Source organism: Tursiops truncatus, chromosome 12 (genome assembly GCF_011762595.2).
Source record: "Tursiops truncatus isolate mTurTru1 chromosome 12, mTurTru1.mat.Y, whole genome shotgun sequence".
In the NCBI taxonomy this organism is placed as follows: domain Eukaryota; kingdom Metazoa; phylum Chordata; class Mammalia; order Artiodactyla; family Delphinidae; genus Tursiops; species Tursiops truncatus.
The window spans coordinates 29,435,163-29,450,400 of record NC_047045.1 but is presented as its reverse complement, the minus strand read 5'-3'; the positions used below and the strand labels follow the sequence as shown (position 1 = coordinate 29,450,400).

General features: G+C 39.6%; 1 protein-coding gene across 5 annotated transcripts in view; it reads right to left on the bottom strand.

The window, feature by feature from the left end:
* Positions 1-15,238, bottom strand: part of KLHL32 (kelch like family member 32) — a 269,853-nt gene that overhangs the window by 85,179 nt on the left and 169,436 nt on the right. The window lies entirely within an intron of this gene.

Sequence of the window (15,238 nt, the reverse complement as noted above, 5' to 3'; positions counted from 1 at the left end):
CTTAATGAGCTAAAACAAAGATTTTTACATGTAAAGTCTCAGGAAATGAAGACATCTCACAGATTCCTGTCCTGAATAATTCTATATTGAATCCACCTGAGATGGACGATTTATAATTGTTCTTTGCTTTTTGTTGTCCTCAAAAATTCAGGCAATCAATGACAATCTTTTCAAAGAGTTTCTATAGCAATGCTCCATTGTGGGGGGATTCTACCTGTTTCTACAAGTTCTCAAACTCAGAGCCAGAGCTCTAAAATAATGCCCCCAGAGAGCCAGGACACCTGTGAAACCTTTGCCTTGTAACTCTGCAAGAACCATAGTGGGCATGCAGGTTTGTTGATAGAAAACTTACCTATTTCAAGTAGATTGAGAGTGGGCTGTGTCCTAGTTCTCCCTCATTTTCAACTTGCAATTATTATTACAATATTTTCTAGTAACTTAAGGAATGCAGAATACCATCAGATAGCTATTTTACTCTATTGATTTATTAAGTATTTTCAACATACTTATCCCTTTTCCTAGTAATCTAACAGTATTAAGAACTCTTTCTAAAATCTTTATTTTCTACTTTAATGTATCTGTTTCCATAAAATTTTAAGGTTTAAAGGAATATGTTCTAAATCGGCACTGTCCAACATGGTAACCACATGTGGCTACTGGGCATTTGAAATGTGGCTAGTGTGATTTGAGATGTACTGTGTTAACTATATACTGAAAGCAAGGAGTAAGAAAAATAGAATACAAAATGTCTCATTAATAATTTTTACATTGATTGTATGTTGAAATGGTATTATTCTGAATATAGTGGATTAAATATATTATTATCATTAATTTCACCTGTTTCTTTTTACTTTTAATGCAGCTACTAGAAAATTTAAAATTAACGTATGTGGCTTCTATTAAGTTTCTATTGTACAATGCTGTTCTAAATAATGTATAATGAAGAAAGTGTAAAAACAGATCTCAGAGAAACAGCTGCAACATCACCACAGCTACCTGATTCTTTTGTTCATTTGTTTTGTTTTGTTTTACTTTAGATTCTATTTCTTTTGGTGGGAGATGACACTTTAATTACATTACTAACAGGAGTCAAGCTAGATGATTTCAGGAATCAGCCATAACATTTTGGCTCTTAATAGCTCTACTGGCCAACACAATTGAAAAGGAATAAATACTTATCTATAAAATGAAGTTTACCACAGTTGACCACTAAAATCCATTACAACGCCAATTTCTAAGGGTCCACTCATAACCATTCAATTAAAATATCTGGGCTTCCCATCCAGCAGATTTTATCAAAGGAATACTACATATTTTGCCTCCAGCATCAGGTTTTTCAAGTAATGTTTAAACTTATTCTTCAAATCTTACTTTTTCCTATTGGTAAATTCTACTACGGGAGGAAAGAAGATGTAACCCTTGCACATGGAGCTTCCACAACGAACTTTAGGACCATCTCCTCGGGATGAATACGTTATTTCTGGTCAATACATCTATGAAGCCAGTTTAACTGCTCCAGGACCCTGGATACGATTTCAGTGTCCCAGTAAGTCACTCTGCAATCCCCCAGACGCGTGATGGGGGTCGGGGAGCGATGTCAGTGCCTTTCAGGTACCCTGGGCGCATGCGCAAGCCCTGGTTCAAGGTCCTAGGGCAGCGCCCAGCCGCATCACACAGAAAGACGAGCATACAGAGGCGGAAACGAGCAAGCTCTGTAAAGTAAAAGGTGGACAGGCACAGCTGAGGAACAGTGTTTTTTTTCCCACTCGTTCTGTCAGAAAGACGTATACGTCTATGAGTTTGGGGCTGGATTATGTAGCAGCAATCAAATATTCTTTATTAAGCAACTTTATATCTTTGTATAGAGACAGTGGGTTTCTTCTGATTAGAAGCCTGCAACTTAAATACAGGCCAATTCAAAACTGCAGACAACCGGAGAATTAATTTAAGTTAATACAGAATTTTAAAAAGTGTGCTTCTTTTCTCCTGTGTTTCTTTTGTATGTAATTATTTAATGCCTGCTTCCACAGTCCTGAAATGTTTTTGTTTCCTAAGGGTATAATTTTATATAACTCCCAAATCCAATCTAACACAGCATTTGATATTAGTGGAGAACTAAGGCTAAATGCACAAGTGTCAATGGCTAAGTGAAGAGCAAAGGGGAACTGAACTGACACATACCCGTGTACAAGAAAAACAGCAGTTAAAAGTCTGCTCCTGGACTTCCTTGGTGGTGCAGTGGTAAAGAATCCGCCTGCCAAAGCAGGGGACACAGGTTTGAGCCCTGATGTGGGAAGATCCCACATGACCCGGAGCAATTAAGCCCGTGCACCACAACTACTGAGCTTGCACTCTAGAGCCCGCGAGCCACAACTACGGAAGCCCATGCACCTAGAGCTCACGCTCCGCAACAAGAGAAACCACCGCAATGAGAAGCCCCGCGCACCACGACAAAGAGTAGCCCCCGCTCGCTCCACCTAGAGAAAGCGCGTACGCAGCAATGAGGACCCAACACAGCCAAAAATAAATAATTTTTTAAAAGTCTGCTCCCTATCTTTACCTTTTCATTTCTCCTCTCTTCTGCTTAAAAACTTAATTTCCCCAAATCTCCTGTGCTTTTTATGTATGTCAAAGGTTTCCGTTCCCCTTGCCATGCATACTTAGCACCTCGGTAGTTACACTGTGTAAACTGGGGAGTTGGGGGGAAAAAGAAAACCTTCATTGAGGTCTTGATACCACAATATACGTTCCTCGTACTGGAGCCAATGTGTTTATGTGAGTCTTAAGCAAAATCATCACTTCTTGTTCTTTTGGCTAAGACCATATGTAAGCAAAATAATCACCAATAATGCTGCTTTTAAGGATTCCCATTAATGTGATTAAGGAGGTGGGAAGCAATGGTTAAACTGCATTAAATGCTCACCCGTAATACTCTGCATGGAAAAAAAAAGCATCACTGTTATGAAAGTAGTGCCATTATGTTTCTGGTTACAAAAAGTAATAAATTTGTCCATTTCATAAAATTCAGGAAGTACAAAGTATGGAAAAGAAAACAAAAATGATTCATATTTCCCCATGCAGAGATAATCACTATTAATGCTTTTGTATATATTTCTAGACTCTTTTGAAAGAAGTCTTTTATATATCAAAGAAAGAGAAAGAACAATTGTATTCAGGAACAGAACAAACTGTCAACAACCATAGGCACTTGGAGGCAACCCAGGTTGGTGGAGAAGAGCAAAGGCCATAGAATCAGGTAGACCTGGTTCAAATCCAGTGCAAATTCTTATCGTTGGCTGTGACCCTGGGTCAGTCACTGATCCTCTGTTATTCCCCATTTACGAAATGGAGAGTTCACCCAGTTCATAGGGTCATTGTGGAGATAATGGATCAAGAGCACTTACCACACGGCTTGGCACATGGAAAGCGGACAGTAGATTTGGCAGGCAAGGAACAATAAAGTACATTTGAGCATTGTTGTTTGGCATCCATAATCCCTGATTCATCACTGATGCAAGGAGGTCAAAAGAGAGAATGTGGTCCCTTTAGATATCAAAGTCTTAAGTAAGCTGCACCATCAAATCAGGGAAAAGGAGCACAGCCGGAGTAAAAGCCATGCAATTGAGTTGTAAACTGATTACATGTTAATGCCTCTCACATCTATTTTATTAGCGCAAATCTCTCTCCTAAGCTCTGAATTCATTTTCCCAACTGCCAATAAGAGGACATCTTCTCTTGGATATTCCACAGCTATACTGAACTCAACATGCCCACATTGAACTTATTTTTTGCAAACTTGCATCTTCTCCTTGTTCTAGTTATGAGATTGTCTCCCTTCTCTTACATTCTGTGACGCAGAAATCCAAGTGCCCAGGTAGAGGCAGTGGTTTTGAATTGAAGTTACAGCTCAGCAACAAGAAACTTGAGTGAAAGGAAAATCTTTTTCTTTTATTTTTCTAAGAAGGTTTCATTTCTGTCACACTGCTTCTCACTTGAAATTTCGTTTCTATTCAGAATTATGGTGCATACATTGTTGTTCTTTGGGGAATCTTTTTTTTTTTTTTTTTTTTTTTTTTTTTTTTTTTTTTTGTTTTTGCGGTTCACAGTCCTCTCACTGTTGTGGCCTCTCCCGTTGCGGAGCACAGGCTCTGGACGCGCATGCTCAGCGGCCATGGCTCACGGGCCCAGCCGCTCCGCGGCATGTGGGATCTTCCCGGACCGGGGCACGAACCCGTGTCCCCTGCATCGGCAGGCGGGCTCTCAATCACTGCGCCACCAGGGAAGCCCAGGGGGGAATCTTTTTAAATAGTATTTATTTTCCTCTGGTTTAGGGCTATTTGGCTTTTCTCTTCCCTTCTATTTGTTTCCTATAGTGTGAACGACAAGTTAAATAACAGAAGAAGAACCATAAAATGTGTCCCCAATACTATACCAGCTATGGAATAAACACCAGTTTTCCATGTGCAATAATTCTTAAACCTTATATAGTCCCCAAATTCAGTCTTTTGGTGTGGCCTATTTCTCTAATTAATTAAAATGGTTATTCCCCAGATTAACTATTGAATATGGTAGGGAAAAGAAAGCACAAGAAAGGGAAATACTATTTTATTTTGGCTTACATTCAAATGTAATTACTTTCGTGAGGCAAATTATTGGGTGGTGAGGACATGAGTGGGAGGAAGTAGGGCAGTTTGGGGGCGTGGGTAAACCCTATGGCCCTTTTACCAAACCAGGGGAGGCAAAAAAGTCCACCTTTGTGATGGATGTCTCCTGGTGGGGTTCTCATCTGTAGCTGAGTGACTGGCCACTGTATTAGCAAGTGTCTTTCAATATCCCAATGAAGCAAGTACTAATAATTAGTGATGAAACTCCATACAAGACTCTCTTTATATTATAAAGAAAGGTTAGAGAAGATTTAAGCCTATCCCTGAACCAATGTCACCCAGACTCACTTACATTCTAATACACTTTCTTGAATGGGAGAAAAGGGTGCAGCCTTATAGCTGAGGTCTGCATGTTCACTGCACACAACCCACAGCCTAGCTCGTGTATGCCACAGCCTAGAGACGTGCTGATGTGTGCCAACAGTGATACAAGCGGAGAATCAATAATGCATATTTCTAATACATAGTCTATCTTAGTTTCAGTCACACCCATGTTGTGTCCCAGCCTGTCAGTAACCCCTTGACCATCCAGCACTGCAGTTTCATCAGAGCCCTGGCAGGGGAATTACGTGGAACACAGAAAATATCTGTCATCTTGTGACTGCATCTACTGTAGACTATCCCCAAAATCTGCCCCACAAATACCCTTCCTCAAATCTAAGAGTCCTTGTTAAACTGATAAGATTAGGAAATCTGATGAAGATGCTTTAATACTAAGGATGCCCATGCCAATCATGGCCTTAATAACACCTATTTCTCTTGTTGGCTCATGTAATTCTGAGAACATTACTAACTTACAAAACAAAACTAAGCATCAGCAAGCTGTACTATAAGAATGTAAAACTATGACCTATACTCAAGATAATAAGAAATCTCTCTCAAGGTCAAAATAAAAGTAAATGCCATTTTGATTTCCTGAATTCCCTCCTCCCCCCTTCTAAGATAACCAAATTGAACAGGATTCCACATTTTTCTAGGTAATAACACTCAAAAGATGTGACTATTTTGACAATGCTGTGTTTCACTGTTATAATTATAACCCTTCTTTTCCAATTATTGATGCTCTTCACTTATACCCCCTTCAAAATGTCACCTCCATTACCACATGTCAATACTTCACTACAGATAAAGATGGTCAGGAGAGATAGTGATTTCTATGCCTCTCATGTAATAGCATGCATGAAACTTGAAGTTCTATTATAAAATGTTGATATTACATCACATTCTGAGGAGTCTCTAAATGAGAAGTCACCCTTGTTACAGAAGTCAAGAAATCTTTTTTTAAAAACTATTCCCGGGACTTCCCTGGTGGCGCAGTGGTAGAATCCGCCTGCCAACGCAGGGGACACTGCTTCGAGCCCTGGTCCAGGAAGATCCCACGTGCCGTGGAGCAACTAAGCCTGTGCGCCACAACTACTGAGCCTGCGTTCTAGAGCCCATGAACCACAACTACTGAGCCCGTGTGCCACAACTACTGAATCCCACGCGCCTAGAGCCTGTGCTCTGCAACAAAAGAAGCCACCGCAACGAGAAGCCCATGCATTGCAACAAAGAGTAGCCCCCGCTCACCGCAACCTGAGAAAGCCCACACGCAGCAACGAAGACTCAATGCCGTCAAAGACAATTAATTAATTAATTAATTTTAAAAAAACAAAACTATTCCCAAATAGATTCAAAATAATCTGATACAGGGAGCCTGCATATAATCAAATCAGTATGATTTGATTTTTAGCAATGTTAACCAAAAGTTAAATAAAACTATTGTACTGGCTGCTTATAGAGACCAAGTACCAAGTTAGACATAATAAATCTGAAGCCCTTTATCAGTAAGTCCTAATGCTTCCCACTTCAAGTCTCCTGTCACATACCAACGAACTTGTCACTAAGCTATTCGTGCATGTTATCTTCCAATAAGTAAAAACATTCCTAGTAAACTAGTAAGAAGGTTTTACATCTTATGTTTTTTGTATCCTGTACGATGCCAATCACAATGCTTTATCACAGATTGTAATTTAAAAAGTATTTGTTGGGGCTTCCCCAGTGGCGCAGTGGTTGAGAGTCCACCTGCCGATGCAGGGGACGCGGGTTCGTGCCCCGGTCGGGGAGGATCCCACATGCCGCGGAGCGGCTGGGCCCGTGAGCCATGGCTGCTGAGCCTGCGCGTCCAGAGCCTGTGCTCCACAGTGGGAGAAGCCACAACAGTGAGAGGCCCGCGCACCCCCCACCAAAATAAAAGTATTTGTTGGATTATGAATTTTAAAAAGCAACATGTTTTTAAAAAGTTGTTTTTTGTTTTTGTAAAAAGCACCCCCACAACTTCAAATGGAAAGAGAAAATGACAGTTCGGGTATAGGTCTCATTTTACAGTTGGGCAAAATGAACAGATTGCTCACAATTAAGTGAGAATGGTGCTCTCAAATATTTGATCTGAACTTAGGAAATTCTCTCTTGATGCTAACTACCCATCAGGGCTTTTATATAATTGGTTAACATGGGGGAACACCCACTTGTGGTGCCAGATGCATCGGGCCTGGCTTCCACAGTGAACCTCGGGTCTCCTGTCTTTTTACATGTTGATTTTTCTTTCCTTCTTAGAATGTCAAAAAGGAACCTTACTTCTCTTTGTGTTTAGTGATAACCAGAAATATATAAATGTCTATGCGGTTTGCCAAAAGTATATCAAGCACTATCAGTGTTGGGGAGGAAGACAACAACCGGAATTAGATTCCTCTTCCTAAGCAAGACAGACCACTCCAGCGGGAAGGATTGTTCCTTCTTCTGACTTCTCATTTCAGGAGCTACTTGTATACTTGAATATTTACTTAACCCTTTGCCACTGGTTAGGTACTTTTTCCCCTAGTTGTGTATAAAGGTACAGACTGTATCTGTACTTCTTTAGATCTTCCTCTCAGTCTTCACAAAGAGCACTTTATAAATTTTGATGGATGGATAGTGGGTAGATAAGAAAGAATATCAGAACTTTAAAAAGTCAACTTTTATTGCCTTTACTTCTTAGTTTACAGGAAAACATTGATTCTCCTGCTCCTCTAAAATTATTCAAATATTTTAAATATTTGAATAGTAAATATTAAATAGATTAAATATTTTAATCTTTAAATATTAAAAACGCCTAGAACGTTAGCCACTCTGGAAATAAATATGGCAGCCCAGAAAGAGAGAGAGAGAAAAGAAATAGCTATTGCCTAAACTCTTCACAACTGTATGCTGTTTTGGGGCTACCATTCAATAGCAGGTATATTGTCATTTTATTCTTTATGACTCAAAAAGATTATAAGTTCAACTTGTTGTGCATGTTTATTTGAGTTTATAATTTTATATTTTCCCTGTCGCTTTCACTAGGCTGTAAGTGTGGAGACAAGGAACTGGCTGCCTGCTTAGTTTGGAGTTGTAGAAAAAGCACATGATTTTTTTTGTTTTAAAGAGTTGTTAAAATAATTTCATTAGTGTATCAGTCAAGGCTCTCCAGAAAAATAGGAGATACACAGAGAGACAGATTTTAAGGAATTGGCTCACAAGATTGTGTGGGCTGGCAAATGTGTACAGCAGGTCAGCTGGCTGGTAACTCAGGCAGGAGTTGAAGGTACAGTCTTGAGTCACAGATTTGTAGATAAGGCTCGCTGGCTGGAAATTCAGGCAGCATTTCTGTGTTACAGTCTTGAGGCACAGTTCCTTCTTCTTCAGGAAGTCTCAGTTTTTATTCCTAAGGACTTCAACTGATTGGATGAGGCCTGCTCATCAAAAGTGGTCTCCTTCATTTAAAGCCAACAGATTTTAGGAAAGCACGTGATCTGAAGCTGACACATATGGATAGCCCCAACAAGTGATTAACATCTCATTAGAAAAATCGGAAAGGTGATCTGTGATAAGGATTTCCAAAAACATATATAAAGTACCTTCCACATAGTAGATGCTCAACATACAGTAGCTGTCTCATTATTATTCCCTTTTAAAAATACTACCAACAGTGCTTAAGCTATAGCTTTGCATATTCCACAAATTTTACTCACTGATAGGGTAAAGAGAAGAAAACACTGAAGGTCTAATATGGACTTTGTTTTTCTACAAATAACAGCAAAAATCAAAGTTGTTGTGTAATATCATTCATTTCTTTTGTACTTAAAAGACACTTCACCAGAGATAAAAAAGGAGAATAGACTGAGACATTATACTGGACCATCACCAAGTATGTATTACTATAATGCACTCTGGTTCCCATGTTCTATATTACACACAGCAGAAAAGACACACAGAGAAATCTAAGGATGGAGGAGCTGCATTTCTTTATGACCTTATTTGAAAGATAAACTCCTTGGAGAAATACAATTTATTCAGATTATCAAGACCCTGCTGTGCAAATCTACATTCTGGGAGCACACTATGGAGATCAAAAAATATTTACTTTATTCTGTTGGATATAAAAGCTTTTAATGAATGCATAATTAAGGCAAAAAAGAGTGTATACAGCTTTAGAAATTCCACTTCTGAGCCAAGCCATTAATATCCAAGGCACCATACCCAGTTGTGATTCCACCTGTTTCCTAGTTGGATTACAACCTAGTTATAAATCAAGGTATTACATGACTACACGACCTGGTGCTGCAGAAAAGGACTGCACTCCAGGACTAGAGAAAGCAACATAAAGGGCTTTGTTGTGGATGTGTGGTGAAGGGCTGGCCCTTTGGAACATGTTGAAACAAACAAATAAACAAAACCCAAAACCTTGGGATGAATTATGTAGGAAAAAAGTCATCATGCATATCATGTACCTAAAGGGACCTGTAAGTTTTCTCCATAATATCTTATATTAGAGTTGATGGGATAAAATCTAACAGTTATGGAAGAAAAAGTGAGCAAATCATTGACAATGCAGGCCAGATTATTTGTGATATGATAAAATAATGTAAAACCAGATATTTTTATTTGTATAACTATAGAGATATAGTTATATTTGTATACAAACAAACATATCTGGACAGCTGAATGCAACTATATATTCATGTACTGATACAAATATGCATATGATACAGTGTGATTAAACTAAAACAAAACATTAGCAGCAATTCAAAAATACAAGAAAAAAACCCAGCATGCTCTAATTCTTGGAGTCTTTGAAGGCCTTTTTAAATATATTTGTGCTGTATAACAGAGGAATTCTACAATTAGGTTACTAGTACATTTTCATAATCAACTGTATTCATAATATCCAAGGCTCATGAATAATTTTATATTGTTCCTTGGGAAAGTCTCTAGTAAGCTGGAAATCCAGTATGAAGGAAGCACAGAGACACAGCCATCATCAACAACTAATAATTCTGGCCCCAGTCACGATGTGCTGCAAAATGCTATTGCAAAGTTTACTAGAGCTGTCTCAGCACATCAGGTGATTACCACTGAATTATGGACTATAAAGAGGAAATTAATGTATACTTTTCTTTCTTTAATCAAAAATAGTCCATCTGAGCAACTGGAGCTTTAAAACGAAAATTGCAATAATCACAAACCTTTTTTGAATGATGAGAGGCAAAATCAGGTTAAAATTTTTTTAAAGAATAGTAGAGCCTGGAAGTAATTCTGGTATATTTCCTTACTTAGTGCTGCTACCCAAAGTCAGCTGCTGAAAATTAGCCCAATTCTGCAGAATTTCAATAATCTCTCAGTTATCCACGTAGACTTTCGTCTTAATCATTATTATACATAAGAATGAAGACTGGTAAGGTTTTCTGTTTCAAGTCTTCATTGTTTTGGCTTTTTATATTTTGGATGCTATGCAGGATATATAATATCAATATTTTACATATTTATATATAATGTAAATTTTTCATATATTTATAACTGGGACCAGTTCATTTTTTTTTTTTTTTTTTTGGCTGTGTTGGGTCTTCGTTTCTGTGCGAGGGCTTTCTCTAGTTGCGGCAGGTGGGGGCTACCCTTCATCACAGTGCGCGGGCCTCTCACTATCGTGGCCTCTCTTGTTGCGGAGCACAGGCTCCAGAGGCTCAGGCTCAGTAATTGTGGCTCACGGGCCTAGTTGCTCTGTGGCATGTGGGATCTTCCCAGACCAGGGCTCGAACCCGTGTCCCCTGCATTGACAGGCAGATTCTCAACCACTGCACCACCAGGGAAGCCCATGACCAGTTCAAATTTATCTAGATATTATGACACTTTCAAAATCTGAATATCAGTGACTTAACAGGCTGGTAACCGATGTGAATGAGGTGGCAAGAGTATCTGAAGCAGTGGTTCTCAAACTGTGGTCCCCAGACCAGTAACATCAGCATTACCTGGGAACTTGTTAGGATGCAGATTCTCAGGCTCCTCCTCAGACCTCTTGAATCAGAAACTCTATGGGTAGGGCCCAGCAGTCTGCTTTAACCAGCTGTTCAGGTGATTCCACACACAGTCAAGTTTAAGAACCACTGATACAGAGTACACATTTGAGTGAAGAAAAAAATGACTCTAACCTGCATAAATATATTCTTACAGCGGAACAAGATGCATGACCCCAGTCCCTCATCCCAGACTCTGAAGTGGGCAAACATTATACTCAGTGTATGGGGCTGAGGCCACAGTACCTGAAGCTGAACTAACGACACAGATAAGCAGTCATTTCCCAGGGCCTGAGCACGTGTCCCTTGAAAGGCAGCAAGGAAAAGGTCGGCAGCCTGCTCTAAAGGAGATTTGTGGAGGGAGAGTGAGAAAGGGGGTGGGGGAGATGTCTAGGAAGAAAAGACACCTGGAGAGAGGGAGGCATATGGACAGCAGTCTCCTTGTAAGGACTAACTTAGATCTTTCTTCTGTTAAACAAATGAACTGCCTGTATTTCCCCTAGTCGGGGAACTTAGGATACCATGCAACTGTATTACAGAAAATTCCTATCACAGGGAACTCTCTTGGCACATGTAGAAGGAATGCAAACAAACATGCGTTTCTAAGCAACTACTATGCACTAGAGCTAGAAATAAAAGATTTTTCCAATTTCTCCTTGAATTCTGTATATGAGGATGCAGCAATAAGTTTTATTTACAGGAAGGGCAGGGGAAACAATAAAACAAAACTTCCTATTTAAAAGCAGCAACGCCATTGTATATATGTGCCACATCTTCTTTATCCATTCATCTGTTGATGGACACTTAGGTTGCTGCTTATATACAATGGAATATTACTCAGCCATAAAAAGAAATGAAATTGAGTTATTTGTAGTGAGGTGGATGGACCTAGAGTCTGTTATACAGAGTGAAGTTAGTCAGAAAGAGAAAAACAAATACCGTATGCTAACACATATATATGGAATCTAAAAAACAAACAAACAAAAATGGTCATGAAGAAACTAGGGGCGAGACGGGAATAAAGACACAGACCTACTAGAGAATGACTTGAGGACACGGGGAGGGGGAAGGGTAAGCTGGGACAAAGTAAGAGAATGGCATGGACATATATACACTACCAAATGTAAAACCGATAGCTAGTGGGAAGCAGCCACATAGCACAGGGAGATCAGCTCGGTGCTTTGTGACCACCCAGAGGGGTGGGATAGGGAGGGTAGGAAGGAGGGAGACGCAAGAGGGAAGAGATACGAGGATATATGTGTATGTATAACTGATTCACTTTGTTATAAAGCAGAAACTAACACACCATTGTAAAGCAATTATACTCCAATAAAAAATAAATAAATAAAAAAGTAGCAACACCAAGTATTATGTTGCTTTTAAAAGCATCAATTTTTGCTATTTATTAAAGTATAATTTCAGTGTGATGTTTTCACTTATCAGAGACAGGGAGAAAGTGATGGTTCATATAATTATTTGTGACTTTTTTTTTCTAAAACAATACAGGCACTTCTACAAAAGCTAAGAGAAGTGGCACAGAGGAAAAATACCTTTTACAGAATGGTTATTATTTCCAAAATATTCAGGAACAGCCTGGTCCAATACGCTGTTGATTGGAAGTAGGTAGTAAAGTTTGTGACATTTCCAGGAATGAAGAAAGACAGGAGTGACGGAAGTGGGTAGGAAGGTTAACTGTGGAATTAATAGAGAAATTCACAAGTGAAGCATGCAATTCTACTGGCTCTGGTTTTCAGGGTACCTACTGCGTGTAGGATACTATGCTATAGGATACTTTGCATGCACTATCTCACAAACACTCCAACACTCTTAAGATGTACATTGTATATACGGTATCGTATCTGTATCACATCTGTATTTGTGGGCAAAGAGGTTATGTAAATTGCCCAAGGTCACACAACTCTGGGACAAGAACTTATATCACAGGGAGATAGATAAGTAAATCAATACAAATAATATGGTGTGATCAGCACTCTGGAAGAATGCCTGTAATTAATGAAGAGGAGGGAAATCCAACTCCAACTAGGTGGATTTATCAGGCAGCCCTGGAAGAGGAGCTATAACACATGAGCAAACTACTTGCAGGTTAAAGAGGAACTCATAGGGTGACATAACGAGGGAAGAATAATCCATGGAGAAGAAGGCTTCATACAAAGAGGTTTGGGCACAGGAACATGCATGGAGTTCACAATGATTGTGGTATAGCATGTGGGTAGTAACTTGTTTTTTTTAAAAAAAAAAAAGAAGGCTAAAGCGATAGGAAGTTTCATAATAAAAATGGAACCTGTGAACCACTTCAAGAGGAATGAATCTTGTTTTGAAGGAGGCACTGGGGTGAGGCAGGAGTGAAGGCAGGTAGGTCCATTGGTTAGCAGGAAGTTTCTTTAGCCCAGGAAATAAGTATTGAGGATTTGAATTAAGATGGTGGAAATAGAAATAGAGAGAATGAGAGAGATGTAAAAAGTTAAGGGTGTTCACCCAAGCCTGCACACAGATGTTTGTAACAGCTTAATCGTAATTGCCTAAACTTGAAGTGACCAAGACGTCCTTCAGTAAGTGAAGGGGTAAGTAAACTGTGGTCCATCCAGACAATGGAATACTATGCAGCACTAAAAAGAAATGAGCTATCAAGCCATGAAAAGACATAGAGGAGATTTAAATGCATATTACTAAGCAAAAGAAGCCAATCTGGAAAGGCTACATACTGTATGAATCCAACTATATGATGTTCTGGAAAAGATGAAACTGTGGAGATAGAAGAAGATCAGTGGTTACCAGGCGTTGTGAGGACGAGAGGGAGGGATGAACAGGCAGAGCACAGAGGATTTTTAGGGCAGTAAGACTATTCTGTATGATACTGTAATGGTAGATGCATGTCATTACACCTTTGTCCAAACCTACAGAATGTAAAACACCAAGAGTGCCCCTTAATGTAAACTGTGGACTCTGGGTGATAGTGATGTGATAGTAGGTCCACCAGTTGTAACAAATGTACCTACTCTGGTGGAGGATGTTGATAACGGGGGAGGCTACTCATATATGGGGGCAGGGGGTACATGGGAAATCTCTGTAGCTACCTCTCAAATTTGTTGTGAACCCAAAACTTACTCTTTAAAAACAGTGTCTTAAAAAAAAGTTAGGGAGGTAGAATTGAAAGGTTTTGGTGATAGCCTATGTGTAGCACAAGGAGATGGAATATTTTAGGATGACTCCTGGGTTTCTGGCTTGGGTTAACACTCAGAAAGGTCATATGCCTGTGGGATATCCAAGAGGAAATGCTGACTAGGCAGTTGGCTTAGAGATGATAAAACATGCTATATCCTTGGATACAGTAAGAATAGGGCACATGAAGGAGACAAGAAATTAAAAGGACAAGGTTAGAAACCTAGTTTGTAACCAGGAGACAGGGATCCAGCTTGTGTTTTAGGGAAAGAAATTGTTTTGTGGGCCGGAAAAATAACTTAGGTTATACAGCAAAGTATTGATTAGCTTTAGTCAACAGACAGGAAGCTCAGTTGAGCTACTGCAGGAACATCTAGGAAAAATAATCCAGATCTGAATGATGGCAGTGACAATGAAGAAAGCCAAGAAGGCATATGTGAGAACAACTTAAGAGGCTAAACCAATAGAATGTATTGAGATTCATGAGATCATGGAGCAACATAAGATTATGCCAAGGTTTCTGGTTTGGGTTACTACAACGATAATGGTTCCTTAACAAAGAGTGGGAGGAGGAACAGGTGAGTAAGACTGGGTGACTGAACTGAGACGCATGTGGATGCCAGCCAAGTGGAAACAGCTGAACACAGAGCTTGGCGCTCAGGAGAGGAGACTGCAATCCTCCAAATGTGGATGAAAGAGAGTGATGGTGAGCAGAAGAGAAGAGCACCCACATGGCATCACTGTACCCAGAGGGATATTCACAGAGCTGATGGAAGAAGAGTCTGTAAAGGAACTGAAAAGAAGTAGAAGGAGAACAGGAGAGAGTCTTGAGAAAAAAGAAGTGTAGGAAAGAAAGGAGCTAATAACCACTGTCGGAAGGCTGTAGAGGGGTCACATTAAAGACCATAAAAGCCCCACTGCCTTTGACGATTAGAAGCTTTGGGGACCTTCATTGGAACAGCCTTTGAGGAGTAATGAAGGCAGAGGACTGAGTTCAATAGGACTGAAGAATGAATAGGAGGTAAGGAAGTGCAGACACTGTTCCCA